This window comes from Rhineura floridana, chromosome 10, assembly GCF_030035675.1.
Source record: "Rhineura floridana isolate rRhiFlo1 chromosome 10, rRhiFlo1.hap2, whole genome shotgun sequence".
Classification (NCBI taxonomy): domain Eukaryota; kingdom Metazoa; phylum Chordata; class Lepidosauria; order Squamata; family Rhineuridae; genus Rhineura; species Rhineura floridana.
The window spans coordinates 91,216,946-91,240,078 of NC_084489.1; the positions used below are offsets into that span (position 1 = coordinate 91,216,946).

Below are 23,133 nucleotides of genomic sequence, written 5' to 3' on the forward strand. Positions count from 1 at the left end.
GTGCGGTGGACCCAGTTCTGTGGAGCCCCCTCCTGGCTGAGATCGGAGGCCCTCCAGGCACTGGAGAAAGACTTTATTTCAGCATCTCTTACTCTTCTGTCCCTTTCGTAACCTCATTGTACACCACTTACAAACTACAGTGTTAAGTGGTACATCAGTGGTTGAAATAATTAAGTAAAAATCTGCTTTGTGTGCAGAAGATTCAGGTTCATTCCCTGCAGCACTTCCAGGTAGGCCTGAGCCGTTGCTGCCAGTCCATGTCAGCGTTACTGAGCTAGGAGCACCATGCAGGCGTCTGCCCTGAATAAGCCGCCTCTGCTCTGTGTTCCTCTTTTATCCAGCGGCTGATGTTGGCTGTTGGCAAGCCCTCCGCGTAATGATGGGTTGTGACTTGGTGGATTGTGTTTTCCACACCAATGTTATTTTGCTGTGATTTGAGGTCTCCAGCTTGGGGGGCCTGACGTGGGGAGGTCTGTGTGTTTGAGCCGGGGCAGGGGGGGAGTGAAGGGAGGCAGCCTTTGTGAAAATGAATGGAGCCAGAGGCGAAGTGGGCTTGCCCTTGTGCCCTTTCCCTGTGTCTTGGCAAAGTTCTGCAAATATGTGTCTGTTGGGCAGCTAGTTTCCCAAGGAAGCGGGCAGCCGATTCCTTGCCCTTGACGATTGATTGGATACTCGCTGTCTGGTGCAGCCGACATGCTGGTCGCAATCCATTCCAAGGCCTGGCTGGCTGGCATGGAATTGCACCCACTGTCATTTCCTGGGTGGCTTTTGCTGTCCTCAGGCACATCCCAACCCTACGATTCAAAGCCCAGGGGCTGCTGTGCAACCTTGCCCAGTCCAAGCCACCTCCAAGGATGTTGGGTGCCCCCTCATCCCTGCTTCCTCCTCCCACAAGTGAATGCCTCTTTGGGGCTGTTGGGGCTTAGTTGAGCTGTCTGTGTTGGATGATCTGAGGCAGTTGCCCTGCCAGTGTGTCCTGCCGCAAGCATGCTTTGGGCACATGGCCTCCTGGAGACAGGCAGGGCTGCAAGGGCTCCTTCCAGCATTGCTCAGTTTGAGCTGCAGGAGATAGTTTCAGTTTTCCTTTCACAGAAGAGGATTGTGAGCATTTAATTCATGGGGAGTGTTTGGGACTTCAGAAGAGCCCTTCAGCAGCCGGATCTGACCAGAGGGGGCCCATCTCATCCAGCATCCTGTTCTCGCGGGGGCTGCCCAGATCATGCTCCCCCTCCAAAGGGGAGCCTGCAAGTTTGTACGTGTCACTCATTTCCTGACACAAAAACGTCTCTCTTTTTGGCCCAGGGTTTCTGGACCAAATCTCTTCTTGATTTAAAGCAGTCCGGGGAGCGGAGGCTGGCACACCTTCTTCAGGTTAAGCATTGCGTTCCCTCCAGGAGTCACATGGCAGGGCCGATTGGCCCCCAAATTTAAGGGCTGTGGCTGGAGGTGGTAGTGGGAAGAGACACCCCCACATACATACACAAGATATATACTCACATGGAGGCATACATTCACTCCACACGCAGGCACGCATGTGCACACACATCCTGTCTCCCCATCTAACCCCACCTCTCCACCTCGACATTCTTAGGCTTGAACAAAATCTCTCATTGGAGCCTAATTGCAGCACAGGAGCATTTTGGATGGTGGCGGGTGTCAGAGCATATGGGGAGGATTAACTCTTCTCTCCTCAGCTGCAATTCCCCCCCCCAGAAAAAATGAGCCTCCCATACCACATTTATGCTTGACAAATGACTCCAAGAATTTGTCAAGTATAATTCTGGGGCAGGAAGAATGTGGGCCAGATGGGGGTTGCTTTATGAACCACACCCAGGCCCCAGTATTCAAATTCCTCACCACTCTTTTAAACAGTCATAGAGCTGGAAAGGACCCCACAGATTGTTTATTTGTATTAAGCGTATATAGCTACTGATCAATAAATATTCCCTGGGTGGTTTGCAAGCAAAACAATGTTAATTAAAAATACAATATATAATTACTATTACTAGCAATAATTATCTGGTCCAGCCCCCCACTGAGGCAGGATATTCTGTCCTTAGATTGACAGTTTGGCAATACCTTAAAAATTAGATGTCCCTCCAAACTGTAGAAGAAACAGAGTTCTCATTGAAAGCAACCTTTCCTTCCCTCCTTAATCCTGATCTGAACATTGTGGGAGCACTTTTGAAACCCCCACACTTTACCAGATCCTCTGACACTTGCAGTATTCAGATCTTTCTGCCCTCAGTGTGGGCTTGCAGTCGGTGCTTCCACGTTGCACCTCTCTGCTTTTATTCTTCCCCGTGAAAGAGGAGTGTGCAAGACCCAACGCATGGCTTTCCTGGCAGCAACTTAAACTGTTCCACCTCACAACTTAAATGTGCACCTACAAGAATCATGGAAGCGCAGCATAGGAAGAGACTCTGGAGGCCACCTAGTCCAACTGCCACTGCCCCCCCTCCCCGCTCAGTGGCAAGACTTGCAGCGCAGAGAGCAGCTCACACAGCCCTAACCGTTGGCCCATCCAGCCTCTGCATGAATACCACCAGCACAGAACAGCCCGTCTCCTCCCAAGACAGCCTGTTCCCCACGCTGAACATCTTGTCCCGTTTGGACTGGTGCTGCTCCTCATGTTCAGCCAAAATCTGCCTCCTTTTTGTTTCCACCCCATCCATTAAGGTCCTGCCGCCAAAGTAAAAGAGGACAACAACTCTGCCCTATGTCTGGCAGCACTTCAGATATTTGGAGGCAAAGGGCTGGCTCTTGATGACTTGGGGATGTGCAGAATGTGTCTCCGCTGAAAAATGTGATGGTGTGAGGGGGTGCAAGTATTCAGTCTGAGTTTTCCATGACGCAGGCAGTCATCAGGTGATGTGTGTGAATCAGCCTAACCTTTTATGTAGCTTTAAAAGACCAATGATGCAGTGCAGCTGCGAGCAAATAACTGCCTGTGCAAGAAACATTCCAGCAAAAATTCAAATTGGCAGCCGCGTTTTCCTCAGGTATTTCCCGCTCAAGATTGTGGAACGGATTCCTCCCCAGGGGTTCTGCACTGGGGCTTACTGTAAGCACCCTCCCAGCCCTGAAGCAGCCCCACTAGCTCTGCTGCTCCTTGAGATGCCTTAGGCTGCCCTCCTTCCACTAGACAGCCGCTGTTGCTTGCATGCCTCCTTCGAGACCTGCAGGACTTTGTGACCTTCAGATTAGATGATTGTCATATGCTCTACGTGAGACGGCCCATGCGAGTGGCCCAGCTGCCACTGAGCACACCCCTCCAGGCTGTAGCAGCTGCCCAGGTGTCCTTGGGCTTCTGACCTCCAAGGCCCTAGGGACCTGGGCTCCAGGGCTGTCATGGAGGGAGGGCCTCTGATGCTCCTGCATGAGCCTCCCACCGTCTTAAGATCCAACGGGGAGCCTTTGCTTGTGATTCCATCGTATCCAGAAGCGGCCAAGTTGTTCTGCACAAGACATGGAGCCTTCTGCATTGCCACCCTGGAGCAGTGGAGCTCCCTTCCTCAGGATGTACACAGAGCACAACCTTTGCTGCCTTGGGCACTGCAGGTGCTGTTGTGCTCCGGCTCACATCAGCCGCAGACGGCGCGACCATTGAGGACAGGCATCACAGCTCAGTGGGAGAGCATCGGCCGTGCATCCAGAAGATCCCACGTTGAATTCCCAGTGGCATCCTCCGGTAGAGCTGGAAGACACTCCTGCTTGCAAGAGCCGCTGCCAGTCAGTGTAGACAGCGCTGAACTAGATGGGCCAGTGTCTGACTCAATATAAGGCAAGCTTCCTGTGTTCCTATGTAGTGGTCAGGGATGATGGGAGCTACAGTCCAACAACATCTCGAGGGCCTTCCCTCCTCCTGGCATTCTGCAGGCAGGCTCACCCTAACCCAAGATGCCTCTAGTTCTTTGATATTCCTGCACCCATTTTGCTGTTCCTTTGGTTGTGTGGGGGTTTGATTATGATGGTTTTTTGTTTTTTTTAATTGGTCTTGCTGTAAACTGCTTTGAAATTACTGGGTGAAGTGTAGTATCGAAAGAGAATTTTAAAACAATCTAGCCATATGCAACAGAAGAGGTGCATGCAAAGAGCAGCCCAAGGCCAGGCCAGCCCCCGCTCTTCCTTCCTGCCATGGTGAGCGGCTCCCAGGGAAAAGGTCCATGGGACAGCCCCCCCCCCCTTGCTGCTGCTCCCTGGCGACTGGGAGAATTTGACTGAACATCAGGAAGACACTTTCAAACTGTTAGGATGATCTGACAGTGGAACCAACGACCTCGGGAGGTGGTGGGCTCTCCAACACTGGAGGCACTCAAGAGGCAGCTGGACAGCCACCAGTCAGATATGCTTTAATTTGGATTCCTGCATTGAGCAGGGAGTTGGACTGGATTCTTGGCCCCAACAATCATCACTTTACACTCACACTAAACTGCATTTACCATTTACCAGCAGGGTCAGGTCTGGTCAGTGCCTGGATGGGAGGCTGCCTGGGAACCATATGTAAGCCGCCTTGGGTTGCTGTCATGACAAGAAAGGCGGGGTGTCAAACAAACAAACAATACTGCCCTTTCACTCTGTTTGGAGAGGTCCTTTTGGATCTCTTTGCAATCCCTTTTTGTTTTAACAACAATTTAGTATCATCAGCAAACTTGGCCACCTCCCTGCTCACCCCCAACTCTAGATCATTTACGGACAAGTTAAAAAGCACAGGACCCATTACCGATCCTTGGGGGTCTCCTCTTTCTACATCCCTCCATTGGGAGAACTGCCCATGGATTCCTACTCTCTGCTTCCTGCAGCTGAACCAGTTCCTGGTCCGCACGAGGACCCCCTCTCCACTTTCTCCACACTTGGCAGATCTAAAGCACTCCCAAGGCCCCTGCCCTAACAATGAACCCCTTTCCCTTGGCCTGATCCTGAGGGCACAGACCGGCTAGCCGAAGAGTGGCCCCTGGGGAGGGTTTCCTGCCAGGTGCTCCCGGCCCACCGCCTTTTCCTGCCCATCCCTTTTTATCCTGGCGTGCAGGATTTTGATGTGGAGCATTTGGCTTGAACAGCTTCCAGGCTGTTGGGATTTTCTGTGGGTGCATTAATCTCGGACCACGGAGGCCGCTGGTGGTCTCAGAATATCAATGGCTGCTCTGCAGTTCCGAGTATTACGCAGTCCTGAAGCTGCTTGGCACCCCGATCCCGATGAGGGCAGGTCTGCTGCATCTGGACCGCCTCCCCTTCTTTCCTCCTGATTTCTGGTGAGGGGAGCTACTGGGGCCTGTGTCAAAGCTCTGCTCCTTGTGCCTTGGGAGCGCTCCCCTTAACCCCCACTGTGTGGATGAGTGGGGAGAGAGTTGCATTCTGTGTATGCTCAGAAGTAGTGTTTACTTATTACTGGGGCTTTGTTTGCTTTGCTGTTTTGAAGCCAGGTCTGAATCGGTGAGCTCTGCTTGTCCCCCATGCCCTTGAATACCTACTGCGCATCTTCCACCACCCAAGGTCCTGGCAAAATGGGAAGGGGGTTCTGATTAGAGGAGGGCAGAATTAAGTTAAACATTAGAAAAGATTAAGGGAGCAAATGTTTACTGGTTCTATATCTTTCAAAGAAATGGGGGGGGGTCATTCACCTTATCCGGCCAAGATAAAAGGTGGAACAATGGCTTTCTTTCAAGTGTGGAAAAGTAGATTGTCTTAAATGCTAGCAAAGCACTGTCTGGGCTGTCTGAAGTGGTTCTGCAGACCGCTTGGAGGCCGGGCCGGGCCACTTTAGGCTTCAGAGGGGGGCCTGCAGTGGTCTCTCTGTGGCCCGGGGAGCTGGCCTGGGTTCATCTCCTCCTTGGACTGGACTCGTGGGTCTGTTTCCTCTTTGTTCTTTTTCTGCGGTGTGGGGCTTGTAGGTTTGGGGGTGGTACTGTTTGCTCTTGTTTGTGTGGCATTCCCAAGGGTGGGCTCTGCTGGGCCCAAGCAGGCCGGCCTGTCGGCGTCTGCACAGGGTCCCTCTGCAGTTGTGCCCACCACGGCAGACTCGTGGAGTGACAGTCAGGGTTGCCCTGAACCGTCCCAGGTTCTGTACTCTTCAGCCTCCTAATTTGGAGCCTCTGTCTGGTGCTGAGGGGACATGGGGGCCCGCAGGAGTCTCTCCGGGGTGAGGGCAATGTAAGTGCACACGTAACTAGCTTTAGAGAACAGGCCTAATATTTATTTCTTTATTTAGTTAAATCCCACCTTTTCTTCAAGGAGCTCTAGGTGGTGTAAATGGTTCTTTCCCTCCTCGTTTAATCCCCACAACAACCCTGTCAGGTTGGTTAGGCTGAGAGGCAGTGTCTGGCCCAGGGTCACCCGGTGAGCTCTATGGCTGAGCGGGGATTTGAACCCTAGTCTCCCAGGTCCTAGTCCGACACTCTAACCACTACGCCACACTCTGACTGTACATTTCTGGTAGATCTGGTGACTGCATCAGATCTACACTAAGCTGGCTAGACTTGGTTGGTCGTTAAGGATGTGTATACCAGCTCTATCCCTCTGTTGTTTTTCAGTGGGTAGTTGTTGTTGTTATTATTCACAACTTAGGGGGTGCCACAGAGAATGCCTTCTCCCAGGCCACCCCCACTGGGCTTCTAAGGGTGCCACTACCAAGAGAGCCCCCTCTGCTGATCTTAACACCCGAGACGTAGATCATCCACGGGACAGCAGCTTTCCAGCAGCAGCTGAAGCCCTCAGTTCTTTTCCTGGCTCCCTTCACCCTTCCACTCCTGAATTAATTAATTAAAGATCGTGATCTCCTGCCTTCGCTGTTACCTTTTGTTTTGGGGGGCAGGTGTTTGGCTGCCCATGTACAGCTGCACTATAATTCTGGATACCTGCATTTTTTTTCTTCTGGGGCAGCATTGACTGTTTCTCCCCCAGGGAAGACTAAAATCTTTCCTAAAGTCAGGCCTGCACACATACATCTGTGCCTCAGTTACGGTTAGATCACCATAATGGTCTCTACTTGAGGCTGCCCTTGGAGACAGCCTGGAAACTCCAGTTGGGCCAAATTGTAGCTGCCAGGAGCTCAGTGCTGCGCTTATCACGGGACTCCTTATGCCACCTTTATTGGTCACCTGTTCATTTCCAGGCTCAGTTCGAAGGGCTGGTGTTAACCCTTAAAGGCCCAAATGGCCTAGGATCCAGACACCTTGTCTGCCGGGCAAGCCTCAGATGCCCTCCTCTGTCTCCCATTGCCAGCTCAGTGGGTGGGCACAAGAAAGGGGGATGCTTTTCAGTGATGCTGCCTTGACTGCAGAACTCCCTCTCGAGGTGACCTGTCTGGCATCCTCCTAGTCTGCTGGGCGTGTGAGTCCAGACGCAGTAAGTTCTGGGTCCCATCTGCTGGTAGGGGCGGCGGCTCTCCTCTTCCTTGGAAGGGTGGGCGTGGGCCTTTCTTGAGGGCCTTACTGGGTCCCATCCTCTATGTGACCCATGCCTGCCCCCTAGGCAGGATTCCAGGAGGCATTTGGAAGGGGGGCATTTGGAAGGGTGGGGGTGGGACGCAGCACACATGAGGGGTCTTCATCCCCTTCCTGGACTTGTTGTTTTTCAGCATCCTGTGACTAGCAGAAAGGAATGGCAACTCCTCCTTCTCTTCGCCGCCCCTCCTGAGATCCAGGGACCCTACAGGAACTTGCAGAGGAGGTGAGTTTGCGCCCACCTCCACCCCCAGCTTGCCTTGAGGTCAGCGGGATGAGTAGGGGTCTTGCAGCAGGGTTTTGAGGGTTAACCACATGCCACCTTTTGGGGATACAAGAAATGAGACAGATCAGAGCCATAGGGACTGGGGCGCAGTCCAGCCAGCCATTGCTGCCTCCCGCTCCAGGGGAGCTCTTGGAGAACAAGGCTCAAAGCCTTTGGAACTTCCTGCCACTAGATGGAGTGACTTCATTCCAAAAGTTTGCAAGCCTTAAGAGGGACACGTCCTAGGACATTAGAGCCTGCTCAGTTATAAAAAAAACCCTGATAACTGATTATATTCTTCCTTCTGGACTGAATCAGGGTATCGGGCTGCATGGGAGGGAATTTTCTCATGGGCCTGGCTGGCTACGAATATTTGGTCTTGACTACTTTGCCAGCGGCATCTTTGTAGTTGGCAGTGGGAGGGGGGGGCTCTGCATAATTGCTCCTGCTGGGGGTGGGAGAGTGCTGTGTAGGGATGCTCCCTGGTTCTCTGTTTAGGATGTGTGGGGCAGGCTGGGAGCGAATGACAGAGGTTAGAGTAACCCCCCTCCCTTTGAAGCTCCCACGATGGCTACTGAGGATAGCGGGGGGGGGGCTTTGTTTGCTGAAATGCGGGAACAACCACAGCAGCCTTCCTCAACCTGGTGCCTTTCAGCTGTTTTGGACTACAATTCCCATCAGCGCCACAATCTTATGGCTGTGCTAGCTGGGGCTGATGGGAGTTGCCGTCCAAACACCTGCAGGCCGCCAGGTGGAGGAATCATAGAACAGTGGAGTTGCAGGGGCCTCTAAGGCCGTCTCTGCTTTTCCATGTGTATGTGAGATATGTTGTGTTGTGCAACTTGCTTTCCTGTCTGCAATGAAGGTGATTGTAGGCGCAGGCGTGGAGAGAGGGTGGGTGGTGTGGATGGATTTCGCAACTGCTGCCACAGGTTGAGTACGGGGCATCAGGGTGCTGGGCTGCCCAATTGGGTAGTTGTGCACAACCCAGTGGCTGCTGGGCCTCCTGCCGCCTCTGTGTGCCAAGGGGGCTGGGGGCACCCCCTGAGAGCAGCCAAGGCAGGAGCATCCCTGGGGCAGGACGTGGGGGGTCCAGGAAGGGTGGCACAAGGGTCCAAGGCAGGGCTGGCCTCAGGGCTGGCCTGTCTTGAGTCGGCATTTATGCACCAATCATCCCTCGTTCTGTGCCCGGCTGCAGCCCTGTGGAGCGAGACACAGCCAGGGCAGAGGCAGGGAGCGTCTGGAGAGCTGCAGCCAGGCCTCTCAGCATCATGTCAGGCCACACAGTAGGAGGTCTTTGGCCTGGGGGATGCCGTTTGTGGGCTCCCAAACTCATTTTATGCTGCCCTGAGAGCCCCTGGAGTCACCCCATCAGTCCATCAGAGTTCTTCCTTTCCTTCTGTACTGGTCAGCTGGGCTATTTAAAAAAAAAAATCTGTGAGAGTAAACCCATCAATCCCAGTGGGGCTTACTTCTGAGTAGACTTGCATAGGATTGGGAATTGTACTCTAAATCCAGCTGAAGCAGGGAGGTCTTTTCTGTGGATTAGTTCCATCATCATCATCATCATCGAGTCTAGCCCTTGACAAATTTAAAAATCAATTCCAAAAATTTCCCATATAAACAATACACTGAAAATAGACAGTGCGATAAGAAAGTTAAAATAAAAGTTTTGATGTGATCACATTGTAAGACTACGAGTAGGACCCAATTAAACTGAGGAACTTAGTTGTTGCTGGCTCCACCCATCAACAGCTCTGGCCCCGCCCACTGCCAGCATGTGGGTCCTGACACATTACCCCTGAGGGATTGTGGCCCTTGGCGACAGAAGAACGGCTGCCCCTGCCTCTCTGTTAGAGAATAAACTCCCCCTTGTCTGGGTCCCCAGCGGAGAGAGTGCCTGCTGCCTCTAAGGGCCCTGCACCCCCTTCCCTGTCTTCATCTGATCCTGAGGAAGGGAAGGCAACAGAGCTGCCACCAGAACAGCAAATATTATTCAGCAAATAAAATCAGGATGGGATCGCAGTGAAGAGTGTCTGTGAGGGGAGGGGCTGGGGCTCCGGCCCAGGGAGCGGGGCAGGCTTTCCTCCGAGAGATCCAAGTGCATGTCCCACTTTCAGGGTGGGCTCATTTTGCAGCCTCATGCAAGCCACTTCTCTCTCTCAGCCTCAGTCTTCTCCATCTGTAAAATGGGGATAAGGCCCATCTCCTTCATGGACTTGCCCTTTGCTGGGACAGCCAATGCAACTGAAAAAAATTGCAACAGGTTAGGGTTAGAAACGGCAAGGTGTTGGGGAGCGCTTGATTGCTGATCACTAGAGACTGGAGACAAAGCACAGCGCAATCTCTCAGGCGGCCCTTCTGCACCAGCCCCATTGCGATGAGCGAGGAGAAGAGCCCCAGAGGAGGCTTTTGTCCCTTTCAAAAAGGCTCGTGCAGAAGGACAGCCTCATGGTGGCCCACAAGAGTGTGCCCACGGACATGTGAGTGGGGGGCCAAACAGCGAGGCAGACACCTGGCTTCCTTTTCTGGGAAAATAATCGGGCCCAGCCAAATGAACTCTGTGATTGGCTGCAGCAGCCTTCTTCAACTTGGTGCCCCAGCCAGGGCGGGGCTGTTGGGAGTTGTAGTCTAGCGACATCTGGAAGGCACAGTGTTGGGGAAGGCTGAGCTATGGGATGCCACCTGCCAGAGTCATCCCTTCTCTCGCCCCTCCCGCTCTGGCAGCCTGACTTAAGCATGAGCACCTGCTTGAAGTGGGAGCTGTATCTTTGGCCCTGCCAGGGCAGCTGATACAAAAATGACATGCTTGCCCTGGCAGGGCTGGCTCTCTCCACCCTGTTTCTGCCGCTGACCCCCATGCCAGTCACCCTCTGCCTCTGGCAATCCCATTAGGCCGTGATCCCGCAGTGTTGGCCGCTTTAGTGCAGGCTGGAGGCTTGTGTGGTGGCCAGAATGGCTGGCTGGCAGCAGGGAAGGGGCCCTCGGAGTGCTGGTGTCCCGCATCACCCTCTTCTCTGGCACCCCTGACCTGTCTGCTGCTGCGGCTGGCTGCTTGCTCAGGGCGTCTCTGGCTGTTCTGACAATTAGCTGAGCACCTGTGGGGGGCCATTGCCCCCTTTTATGCCCTTTAGGTTCACTGGGGGGGGGTTCAGGCAGCCTGCAGAGCAGATGGCGGACAGCTCTCTTCGGCCTAACCATCTCTGGCCATTCGAGCAGCCCTTCCTTCCCACATCTTCCACCACACCAGGGCCTCAATACAGTTGCAGGGCTGGGGCCACTCCCTGTCTTTATACTTCATTCCCCCCCCCCCCAGAAGAAAGTCTTTGGGTGGGCTCCGTGTTTGAGGGCTGGGGCTGGGCCTGAGTTTGACTTGCCTCTGCTGTCAGCCCCTTTCTCCTCGGCCCGGCTTCCCTCTTTGCAACCTTGGGTAAATTGTTAATTGCTACTTCAGACAAATAAGTGGGTGTTAGAACACATTAAACCAGAACTGTCACTAGAAGCTAAAATGATGAAACTGAGGTTCTCATACTTTGGACACATAATTAGAAGACATGATTCACTAGAAAAGACAATCATGCTGGGAAAAACAGAAGGGAGTAGAAAAAGAGGAAGGCCAAACAAGAGCTGGATTGATTCTATAATTGAAGCACAGACCTGAACTTACAAGATCTGAACAGGGTGGTTCATGACAGATGCTATTGGAGGTCACTGATTCATGGGGTCACCATAAGTCATAGTCGACTTGAAGGCACATAACAAAAACTTCAGAAGGGGGTTGTTTGTGAGGGTGAACACAGGAGAGGCTGGCCGAGGGCCTCAGTGTCCCAGAAGCACAAGCTCAAGTCTTGCAGTGACAGGGGCTTTTGAAAGAGGGGCCTTTATCTGTTTTCCTCTCTTTGGAGTTGCAGTGGGGCAGAGGCCTTTTTGACTCCTGCATCCCTCATTGATCCTTCCTCCCAGAGGTGTCTGTGTGAGAGACAGGGGTGGGGGTGGGTTCTATTGGCTAGAGAGGCTTCTGACTTGGGGTGGGGGAATGGTAGATGTTAGGAGGAACCAGAATTTGAGCATTCTTGAGAATCTGGTTAGTTTTTGCAAAGAGCAAGTAGAAATGATTGGCGGGGTGTGCAGAGGGCAGAGGAAGGAAACTGTGTTTCTGAGCAACTCCGGCTTTTCTCTGTCATGACCTCATCATCTCCCCCCCTCCCCCCTTGTGTTACTCTGGATACATGGAGCTCAAGGCCTGGACAGGGACAAGCCCCGTGGCTGCGTCACTCTCTGGTTGGTGCTGGGAAATCCAAGCCCGTAAAACGGACTGACCACCCTCAGGGTGGTTTCCCACAGGGGGTGGGTAGGCCCAGCACCAGCCCGCATCATAGCAGGGCAATTGGCAGGGCCCACCGCAGCTGGTGCTGGTCACCCTGGATTCCTTTTCCTTAACCTTTTTTTTTGGGGGGGCAGCAGTGGAGCTCCAAGTAGGCTTGTAAAGAGAAGGGCCTGTGAGGCTGCAGACCGAGCCCTCTTCTCTTCCTCGGGATGCCTCTGGGACCCGCTATACCCAGATCTAACTTGGGGGGGGGGAGGCACCAGTGTCCAGACCTCCCAGTAGGGTCAAGATGGGGGCCTCTGTTTTTCTTTTGAGGCGGGGCCATAGCCAAACACTTTGCATGCCAATGCCCTACCCCCCCACCCCGGTTCAGTCGTTGGCCCTCCACATCCCAGGTGAGGATAGGCGGGGCCTCTCTATGGCTGGGACCTCAGAGATCTGCCGCTGCCTGTCAGAGTGGGTGATGCTGGGTTGGGCAGACAGAGTCTGGCCCGAGACAAGGCTGCCTCCTCTGGACCCAGCGCACGGTGGCATCTTCTGGCTTCCCTCCCCGCTTCGGACTTGCACATTTGCTGTTCCTCCGGGACAGGTGAGCTGTCCTCCCCTGTGTGGGGCTGATTAAGGAGGCACACACACCCCTCTGTCAGACAGAGGCCAGGGAGTGTCTGTGTGGCTGACTGACGCTCTGTCTGCAGGCATAATCGGGGATGATAAGCCTGGTGGTCTGGGGTAATGACCCCCTAGGAGGGGAGCGGGGCCACAACTGGGAAGGGCTGTTGGTGGAGGGGTGCCATGAGCAGCCCTGGCATTAGGAGGGTTTGGCTTACCACCGAAGCCACGATGCTGCCTGCTGACGCAGGGGGAGGAGGAGGAGGAGGAGGGTGTCATTGGCTTTGAGTACTGGGGAGGGCAGATGGAGTTGTGGGGCCCACTCCCACCCCATGGGAGCCTGTTGGAGGGCTGGGCTGGGCTCTTGCCTGCCAACCTCCTGCTGTTGCTGCTGATCATTCAAATAATAACCTTTGAATTGGCCCTCTGTACATGTGTGTGTGTTGCCTGCCCTTCCGACAATCCTGTGGGTTGCAAGTCGCTGTCCCCATTGTGCAGATGAAGAGGAGAGGGTGAGAGACTGCAGATGGGGGGCTCTCCTGTGGGAGAACACCTGCCTTGCGTGCAGAAGAACCCAGGCTTAGTCCTGTGTGGCATCTCTAGGTAAAGCTGGGAGAGACGCCCTCCCTGAAACCCTGGAGAGCTGCTGCTGCCAGTCAGTGTAGGCAATACTGAGCCAGGTGGTCTGACTCAGCGCAAGGCAGCACCTTGTGTTCCTGTATCCCCCCAGCCCACCTCCCTTGCTGGGATTTCCCTAGCTGTGCATGATGGAAGGTGGTGCCTGGGGCAGGCGTGAGGCCCCTCCCCTACCCCCTTGTTGGGTCTGACATCATTACGAGGTGTGCTCTCCCAGGTCAAGGACTTCCACAAACCCCCAGGTGGGCATCACCCTGAGAGACAAGTGGGGGGAGTTTAGGCGGCTGGTGGTGTGCCCCTCCCACACAGCTGGGGTCTTCCAGTCTACACCTTCTAGTCTGTGTGAATGAGAGAGAAGTCAGGGGTGGGTGTGGTGTGGTGTGGAGGAGGGGGCATCACTGTGTTAGCACAATGCAATCACCCTTCAGGGCTTGCTTGGAGGGAGGGGAGAAGGTGTGGGTGCTTTCTGGAGGGAGAGAGGTTGGGGTGGCATAAAAATCCTGAATGCAGCCCTCTCTCCCTTGCACACCTGCCCCCCCCCAAGCACCTGATGGCTCCAGTCCAGTGAGTCTGGGGATTCCCTTCCCCAGGTCCTGGTCGCCCTCCAAATCCGAGGACCCGGCCTCCTCTCCTCTCCTTCCTTCTTCCTCCAGGGCTCTCCAGTGCTTGTTGGCCCCTGAACATGTTTTTATGGCAAAGCTCAGCCTAGGATGATGTCCAGTGAAAAAAAGGGAGAGAGAGTAACTCTGAGCATGCACAGAGTGCCTTTCACAGCTGGCCCCCACACAAGTAGGAGGAGGGCCTCCAGGTCAGGGAGGGAGAGTTCCTCAGAGCCCCCCCCTTCTTTCCAAAGTCAAGTCCTAGCCTTCCCCAGCAGCCTGGGGGGGCAGGGGGCCCTTGGCCAGCTTGGAGCCCTGCGGGAGCCTGTGCTGCAGGAGAGCCGCTCTCTGTGCATGCTTGTGTGCGTCTGTGTGTGCATGTGCCTACAGGGAGGCGTGGCCACTGGCTAAGTACCAAATGTGGAGATTTGGTGTTTGGAAAAATTGCCACTCTGTAGCGGAGTTGTGCGGGAACAAGGAGCGCGTCTGCCCCTGCCATGCAGACACAGTTGCCGCCAGTGCCTGCTCCACTGCGGCTTTTCTCCCTCCCCCCTTCCCTCCCTCTGACTACTCAGGTATAAAAGGCTGGCAGCTGCAGCTGGCGGTGGGAGCCTTGCAAGCCGCTGGAGGCTCTAGGGAGGAGGCGGTGGCGGCAGCAGCGGCAGCGGCTTGCACTGGGGGTAGCTTCCTCTTCCCCTGCCCCGAGCAGCCTTCCTCCATTCCAGCACTAGCTGTAGCTGAGCCAGCATCCGGGCTGCGGAGGACTCTGTGAGCTGCCTGGCCGAGGCTGACCCTGGGCTTTCTCTCCTGCCTGCTGCTGAGATTTCCTGCTTCCTGAGCAGCTCCTGGGGCAAGAAACCAGCTTAACCCCTCTGTGCCCCCCCTCCCTGCCCCACGGAAGCCGCTGGGAGGAGACAGCTGCCCAGAAGCCTCAGGATCCATGGGGTGAGTGGAAGGTCCTGATTGCTGGGTGCTTGCTAGTGCCCTGGAGGGCAGCAGGAGCGAACAGGCCCCCAGGGTCTTTGATTCTAAAGAGGCCTTGTTCTTCAGTGGTGTGAGGTGCCCATCTGGGGCCAAAGAGCCCTGGCCTGAGGTGAAAGCCAGAGAAGTAACCAAAGCAACCATTCCTCTCTGTTTTGTTGACTTCCCGTGTGCAGAGTGCCTGACAGCCTTCCCCCTAATAGCTGTATCAGGCACAACATACACTCTCAGTCCCATGTTGCAGGTGGGGCTGAGGCTGAGGGTTCAGGAACATGCTCAAGGCCACTCCTTGGATCCATGGAAGATCTGCCCTTGAACTCAGGTCTTCCAGGGACTGACTGTGGGTCCAGAGGAGCATGAGGTGAGGCAAAGCAGCTGCCCCCTCCCCCCCTCTGGTGGTCATTTCTCCGTGGAGCGAGGTCGAGGCTCCGGCTGCTGCAGACTCCAGCCTGCAAGGTCTGTCCCCGTGATGGTGGCTCAGATTTGGGCCCAGATAGGGTTTCTCAGGGCTGAGAGAAAGGCACTCAGCATATGCCCAGAGACACAGAGTTCCTTCACAGGTCCATACACCACCTCCCTCGGCCTGTATGGCAGGTTCCAGGGCTGGACCAGTGAGCCTTGCCTCTCTGGACGGGGACCCCCTAAACACACACAAATCCTTCCAGGTGGCTTCTGAGCAGCAGCTGTGGGCTACAGGCTCTCTTCTTTCTCTTCTCCCTGGCCCCATTTCATGGGCTGACCTCAGGCCCTGAACCCATTTCCGGGGGCTGAACCATGAGCCAGGCACCCAGGATTCGCATCTCAGCTCAGCCAACAACTGTTTCTGAGCCTCAGCCTGCCCCCAGCCCCCCGCTTGCAAAGTGGGGTAAATACTTCTAAGATTCATGCGAGGGTGGCTTAGGAAAGGCACTTTATGCATTCTACTAAAGATTATTTTGCTAGGAAAAATGAGAGCCTCTGAGCCCGCGCAGAGTGCCTTTTGTTCTCCATGGCATAGGTGCAGTCAGGCATCTGCGGCGGCTTCCTGGTTTCCAGGTCTTCATTCCCCAGCAAGGTGCAGCAGTGGCCTGAATGACTCCGGGGGAAGAGAAGGAGGGCGGAAGGGAGGGAGGGCTCCTTCTGCGCCAAGGGAGCAGCTGGGAAAGGGAGCCAGGCGAGGCTGTGTGCCAGGAGGGGTGGCCAGGAAAGGACCGGCTTCCAGGCCAAAGGAAGGAGACGTTTTCCTAGTGGCAGCAGCCTGGCATTGCCTGCTCCCCCCCCCCCCGTTTGCTCCCTCTGCAAGGAGCCTCTGGGCACGTGCTGAAGGGCCACCCGTGACTCATCCTCAGGATATTGTTACTCGCTCTGTGAGGGAGGGAGCAGCTATTTTTAACTGGACCTGAGTGGGTGGCGGGTGCCTGGCACGACTCTGGCCGGGAGTGCCTCTTCCCCGCGTCGCCCGCTGGCTTTGGACATGGCGTGGCAGTGGCTGTTGTGGCTGGGGGCCCTTGCAGATGTGGGGGCAGCAGAAGCAGCCGCTGGGGCTTCCTTGAGGAGTTTCACCCCCCCATGCACACACTTGGGGGTGGGATTGTGGGCCTCGTGATACTGCTAGTCGGCCTTGTGAGATAGTCAGTCCTGTCCTCCCCATTGCACAGCTGAGGAATTGAGGCCAGAGCAGCGTCCACACTGCAGCCTTCTTCATGCTTGTGTAAAACGGCACAAACTGGGAATGAGCCAAGGAGGCACCTTGCGGAGAGAGCAGGCAATATTTCCCTCCCCCTGAATGAAAGGTCCGTCCCAGGTCCTCCCCCCCCCCCCAGCACTGAAGTTGCTGCTGCATGTGCTTGGATGCCAAGCAGCCCCCTGAGATGGCAACCAGCCCAGGACTCCTTGCCTGGCAGAATTTGGCTACGAGCCCTGCTTGGCTGGCCCTGCTCCCACCCGGTATGCCAGCCCTCTGCCAGGCTGCACGGCTGAGCGTCGCCGTTTCACAGACCTCTGTTGGCCCTGGGCTGAAACCCGGGATTTGGAGTACTATCCCGGCTTCCAGGTGTCTTATGGGAAATAACTTTCTAGTCCTCATCATCGGTGCGGAGACTGGAGGAAACTGCCGCTGGCCTAGCACTGTGCCCTGGCCCTCCCCCTCCCCACGGATGTCGAAATCACTTTGCATTATGCAAACTATGCCAAAGCCTAGAGGTCTGCATCTTTGGTTCATGCCGCATACTTGAGAGTCTCTCCCTCCTGGCCATTCCTCTTTGCTGTGCAGACCCTTCCATCTGCTGCCACCACCCCTGGCCTTGCAGCATCCTCTGGGTCAACCTCCCCAGCCCTCAGCAACCGTCAGGGCCAGATGTTTTTGGCAGTTTGAGCTGCGGCTGCCTGCTGGTGCTTGTCACTGTGGAGCCAGCAAGGTCTTGAAGGCTCCTGCTCCTCCTCTGTTGGACTGGGGGCAGGCAGCTATGTGGGGCAGACTGTGCTGGGACAGTTAGTGATGCTCTGGGAGGGAGGCCTGTCCTTGCAGGTGTGCCTTGGCCCTCGGGCCTTAATGAGACAGGCCCTACTGGGCCAGCAACCCCAGCAAGCTTCCCGAAGAGGCAGGGGCCTCCCCGAGATGGCCCTGCCACGGTCCATTGCAGCCCCTTGTGGGGAGGTGAGGAGGGAGCTGGTGCACTTCAGCCAGTTCCTTTTGGTTGGTCCCAGCAGCCTGGCCCAGCCAGAGAGACCGGCAGGAATGCCTGGGGGGTGCTCTTGGGGGGGTTGCCAAAAGCAGCTGCTCTGCTTGGCCAACCCTGGTGGGGCTGGGCCCCTAGCAACTCCATGTAAGCACCATCTCGCTCTGGTTAGCCCTACTGAGCCCTTTGTGGGTGCTGATGTTGCAGCCAGGCACCTTCCAAATCCCCAGATTAACTGTTCTGATTCATCCCACCCCACGTTACCCCTTGCAATAAAACAAATAATGGTGGGATCCTTTGACTGTAGGGAGTTTTGGGCACTGGAGGCTGAAGTGAGGCGGGAAGAACAAAGTCCTTGAGGGTGGAGGTGCGAGGAGGAGCAGGAGGAGGGGTGTCTGAGTGCGTCCACAAATCCACCTGCTTCCTGTCACCCATCCCACTCCACCTCCGGGAGATTTTGCACTGTAGTTTCAATCTAGTCCAGCTGTCTTTCCCCAGAGAGGGCACTCTGTCTGCGCCCAGAGGACGACTTCCTCTTCGCCCGCTTTGCTCCAGGAGTTCAGCTGAGAAGGCCAAAAGCCAAAAGGGCCACAGGGAAGATTTCCTCTGCAAGCCCCCTTGAGATGAAGGGCTCTGTTGCATTTCACATTCATGTCTGCCAGGAGGAGTGCTGTGGCATATCAGTGGGGCCAGCCCCAAACATTTTGCCCATCCAAGGAGCATATTCCATCACCCCCCAGATTCTTGCCGTCCCAAGCAAGTCTCTGCTGTCTCTTGTGCAGTGGGGCTGGAGGAGCCCCATGGGGAGGGCACCCGGCTGATGGCTGAGCCAGGGATGGGCAAAGCAAACAGGCATGTGGCCTGCAAATGGGCCTGGAAATGTGGCCGATGGGGGAGGAAGGGCAGCTGGCCAGGGATCCTGAGAGGTCTCGTGGTGCCCTCCATGCCCCCTTCTTCAAAGGCCCAAGGCTGCGTGTGGGCTTCATTCTGAGCTGGGCTGGGCTGATGGGGTGGAGGCAGCGGTGCCCTTTGGCTGAGATTCAGCCGGTTTCTGAAGGCAGGATCTGGGGGCTGTAAAATGTAATTACTGGCATCCCAGTGCCTTACCTTCCTGCAGAGGCCAAACACCACCTTGGCAGGCTGGCACCTTTCTCCGCTGGTGCAAGAGGAGAGGGCGGCAGGTATTTCCTTGTGGGGCTTGGAAGAGATATGAGGGTCCGCGGGGAAGGGGGCATTGTGTGTTGTGACCCAGAGCCCTGATGAGGTGCCGGGAAGGCCCCTCCAGACCTTTGCTCCAGGAAGGGTCCATCCGGTGGGAGCTCTGGGGGTGAGCAGGGAAGGAGGAGAGAGCCCCCATGGTGCTAGGTGCCCCCTCCTCTGGGGAGAATGAGCCCTGGGGTTGGGCCTTCCTCCCCTCCCCTCTGGCTGCTTGGGGGGATTCCTCAGCTGAGGCCAAGGGCAGGCGGAGGGCTGCTCACTGGCCATGCCTCCTTTGGGCAGAGTGAAGGGGATCCCTCTTTGCAGCTGAGCCCCAGATTCTGGTGTTGGTGCGGGGACTGATAAGACAGGAACACTCTCTTGTGCATGTGCAGAGTGTCTTCCCCACCCCCGCCACCTTAGAGGAAACCTTTCAGCCTCCACACGTCCGGGATTAGGGAGGAAGGGCTGGGCCTGAGGCCGGAGCCCCTGCAGAACTATCCCTTTGCCCTTCCTTTTACTTCTTTACATGCACACGCACACGTGTGCTCCATGTCGTTGTGAAACCATGCTGTGTAGTGCCATGCCGTGCTGGGGGTGGGTTGACTTGGTGAAGGGGGACTCGGCTGTGCAGAGGGAGGCGGTGGGGCAGGGGGAGGCATTGACGTTTGCCATCCTGTCCTTTTACCTTCTCCTACAGCAACATCCTGCTTGCGTGCTGCCTCCTTCTCTGGCCTGGTGCCAGAAGGCATTTTTTGGGGATGGGCACAATTCCTCCTCCTGAGAACTGCCCCCGGAGCAAAGGATGGAAAAAGTGGTGCGCTCTGGTGATTCTGCGCCCCGTAATCGCCTTAGCTGGGCCAGGCGGGCTAGTTGGGGCTGGCCTCTGGAATGTGACTTTGGACATTGCAAAGCTGCCCCCACAACAGCCTGTAATTAATGCTGAGCGGGGGGGGGGGGCAGCTGTGGGGTCTTTGGCCCGGCCTGGCCATGCTTATCTGACTGGCTTGTCCCCCTCTGACAAGGGCCTTTTGTCTGCTGCTTAAAGCCCTGTGAAATGCTCTGGAAATGGGGGGTGGTTTGGTCCCCCTCTCCCCTGCACACGTGGCTCAGGAGGTGGGCACGCCGTGTGTCAAGGCAAAAGCGCAGCAGCTCCCGGGCGGGCGACCAGTGGCGTGGCACAGAGTAAGGTGGACAAGACTGTTGTGGACGCCACAAGGAGCCCTCCGGCCTTTCCTCCTGGCACCACAAGGTAGGCAGGAACACAGAAGGCATTGGGTGCCGCAGGTAGGGCGAGGCGCCATCTCAGCCAGGCCCCTGGAGGGAATCAGGGCCAGGGCATTCCAGGGCCAGGACTCGGTGGGTCTGAACATGCAGAGGAACAATGAAGGACAGAGTGCCTCAGAGCATGGGCGGAGTGCTCTTTCCTACCACTGCTGTGCAGTGGCCATGGGTGTGTGCATGCTGTGTCTGTGATTAAAGGAAAGCGATTCTGGAGAGAAGGAGGTGGCTTTTGCCGCTGCTTGAGCCCTCCCCCTTTTAAAGAAAAGAATCTCTTGGGTGCCTTGGATTTGGGGCTTGTGCCTCACCCTGCACCCTCTTGCATGTCAAGAAAGCAATTTCCCCTCAAAATAGGTGGAGGGGACTTTCCACATGCTTGCTCTAACTCCTAACCCTCGCTCCCCCCCAAGGATTGCTCTCCAGTCTCATCTGGGCTTCCATCCCCTAGCCCCACCAGCTCCACCTCAGGGTAAGTGGGGCGGTTTGTGTTGCCTGCTTCCATCTCCCCTGACCCCCAGGGTGCCGCCTCAGGTGATTGTCGTCCAGAGAATGCTGGTGGTAAGGCTTGAATGTGTTCCTCGACCAGCAAGCAGCACCCTAGTCCCCCCCCATGCCCTTTGAGCGGAGCTCAGTTTGGCAGGCCTGGGGCAGCTGCCCTTTTAATCCCACCCCTGTGGGTGGGACACGTGGGAAAGGCATTTTGCATGTGCTTAGAGGTACTATGTTACCATGCCACATCCTCCACCCTGGGGCACTCCTAGCTCTTCAAAACAATTTCAGAGTTTTAGCCCTGGTCAACTTTGGCTGAGAGGGGGGGCTGTGTGTGGGAAAGGCACTCTGCATACTCTCAGAGGCACTGTCTTGTTTGTAGTTCTGGTGTCCTGGGGTGGAGCCCTTGCACTGTAAAGTAGCCTGACGGTGATCCTGCTCTTTTCCTCCCTGCTGGGATCCAGGAGGGGCTGAGGTGGGTGGGAGGGTGGGGGCCCTCCTCCTCCTCCTCCTCCTCCTGCATGCTGGGCTGGGGAGGGAGCGCATGGCCAGCAGAGGCTCTCACCCGTGAGAACTGGGCTCGGCCCCATTTCTCAGCTCTGCTTTCCTTAGAACAATCTGAAATTTGTTTACGAGGCTTTAATCCCTCCCTCCCTCCACACTCAGAGGCTGCCTGGATTAAGGAAAGGAATCTGCTTATTCAGAGGGGAGGGGTGTGTGCGTGAGGGGTTTTCAGGGGGGAGTGGTGGGCTTCTGAGCACCTGCCCCAGAGATGGTGGAACAGAGGGGGGGTTCTCTTCTGGCCCCCATTGGCAGGGAAGGGAGTATTCTGCCCTCTTCTCCCCATCCTTCCTCACTTAACTCTCAGGGCCACTAGAGGGGGGGGGTGTGTGTGTGTGTGTGTGTGTGTGTGTGTGTGTGTGTGTGTGTGTGTGTGTGTGTGTGTGTGTGTGTGTGTGTGTGTGTGTGTGTGTGTGTGTGTGTGTGTGTGTGTGTGTGTGTGTGTGTGTGTGTGTGTGTGTGTGTGTGTGTGTGTGTGTGTGTGTGTGTGTGTGTGTGTGTGTGTGTGTGTGTGTGTGTGTGTGTGTGTGTGTGTGTGTGTGTGTGTGTGTGTGTGTGTGTGTGTGTGTGTGTGTGTGTGTGTGTGTGTGTGTGTGTGTGTGTGTGTGTGTGTGTGTGTGTGTGTGGAGAGAGAGATGTGCCCCCACAAGTTCTCACTGCTCCGGGATGAGCAGCACCTAATGGAGATGGGCAATGCGCTCTGTACGTGCTCAGGTGCCCCCTCTCTGCTTTTCCTGCTTTCCACAGCTCAGTGGTGGGGCACCTGCTCTGCACGTGGAAGGCGTGAGGTTCAGTCCCCAAAGAACTTCCTGCCTGAATCTCTGGAGAGCCACTGGATGGGCCCACAGCCTCTCTTGGTGTGTAAGGTAGCTTGAACCCTGAACCCCGAGTCTCCCTCCTCCGTCACTGTGATTCCATGGCTGTGGGATTGGGCAGGCAGCCGCTCTGTGCCTCGGCCGTTCCCTGCTCGCAAGAGCATCGCTGCCTTCCAGTGGCTTAGAGAGCCTTGAAGAGGGGAGTGGCGGCATTCCACGTGTGCAGGGGAGGGGTGCATCAAAGGAGCAAAGAAGAGACCCCCCCACATTTATTGGGCCTTTGCCTGTGGCTTCCTGGCTGTGCAACTGACCTTGGGTCAAGGGGTCCAAGGTCCAGTTTCTGTTCTGGCCTTGGGTGAGCCCCTCCCCGTGCGCCCCCCCCCCCCAGTTCTTCATCTGCAGGAAGGGAGCAGCAGCGGTGGGATCCCGCAAGGGTGCAGGCAGCCGCCTAGGGCTGCAAAGGGGTTTCTCATTAGGAAAGATTAAATCAAGGATGTGGAACCTGCTGTGCCCCCCACTCCCATCACCATCCTGGCCATTGGCCGTGGGGGCTGATGGGAGTTGGAGTCCCACAACCTGTGGGGTGGGCACAGCAGGTTTCCCCTCCCTGGTGAAAAGAGAGAGCCACTTCCCTGAGCTTGGCGGGTGTGTGTGATTGACTGCTTCTCCACTCCCCCCCCCACTCCACTACTTGGGTCTGAAGGATTATGGGGGGGGGAGGTTTGGGGTAGGCTCCAATGTGGCATTCAAAACTCTGGGGGAGGGCTGGCAAGCAGGTAGTTGTGGGCAGGCAGGAGGAAAGGATTCCAGCCCCCCCCATGGCTGCTTGAGGAAGGGGCCCCTGCCAGTGCATGGGCCGTGCTCCCCTCTTCATCACCCCCCCACAGCCCCAGGGTCACTTCTAGTGAGATGCTCAGCTGATGGGGGGGTGTTCCAGTATGGGTGGAAGGGGGCTGGGGAGGGCGGCAGCTCCTCCATCTCTGGGGAGTTTTACTGGCCCCAGCTCAGTGGCTGGCAAGCCCCTCTGCCTCGGTCGTTGGGACCTGTCCGCTCTGCCTGAGTTCTGAGGGTGAAGGGAGCTACTGCTGCCAGTCAGAGTTGGCTGTGCTGAGCTAGATGGGTCATTGCGGCCTGTCTAGGACAAGGCAGCTCTATCCGTCCCTCTAGGCCAGGGCACTCCCTCGGTGGACCAGTTTCCTTTCTGTGGAGGGCCTTCTCTGCAGGACCCCCCCCTTTGATCTTTCTACATTTATTCCTCCAAGGGCCTCGGGGCA

At 56.0% G+C, this 23,133-nt stretch overlaps 1 protein-coding gene across 4 annotated transcripts in view; it reads left to right on the forward strand.

Annotated features, from left to right (window-relative positions):
• SLC4A2 (solute carrier family 4 member 2) overlaps positions 1–23,133 on the forward strand; it is a 53,498-nt gene that overhangs the window by 4,130 nt on the left and 26,235 nt on the right. For 2 of the 4 annotated variants that reach the window (XM_061586280.1, XM_061586293.1), the window contains exon 2: positions 7,577–7,668. The gene's annotated coding sequence lies outside the window, so the exon portion shown is untranslated. Of the gene's footprint in view, positions 1–7,292; positions 7,345–7,576; positions 7,669–14,605; positions 14,824–23,133 lie in introns of those variants that run through there. The other 2 variants (XM_061586282.1, XM_061586283.1) reach the window with 2 other exon arrangements.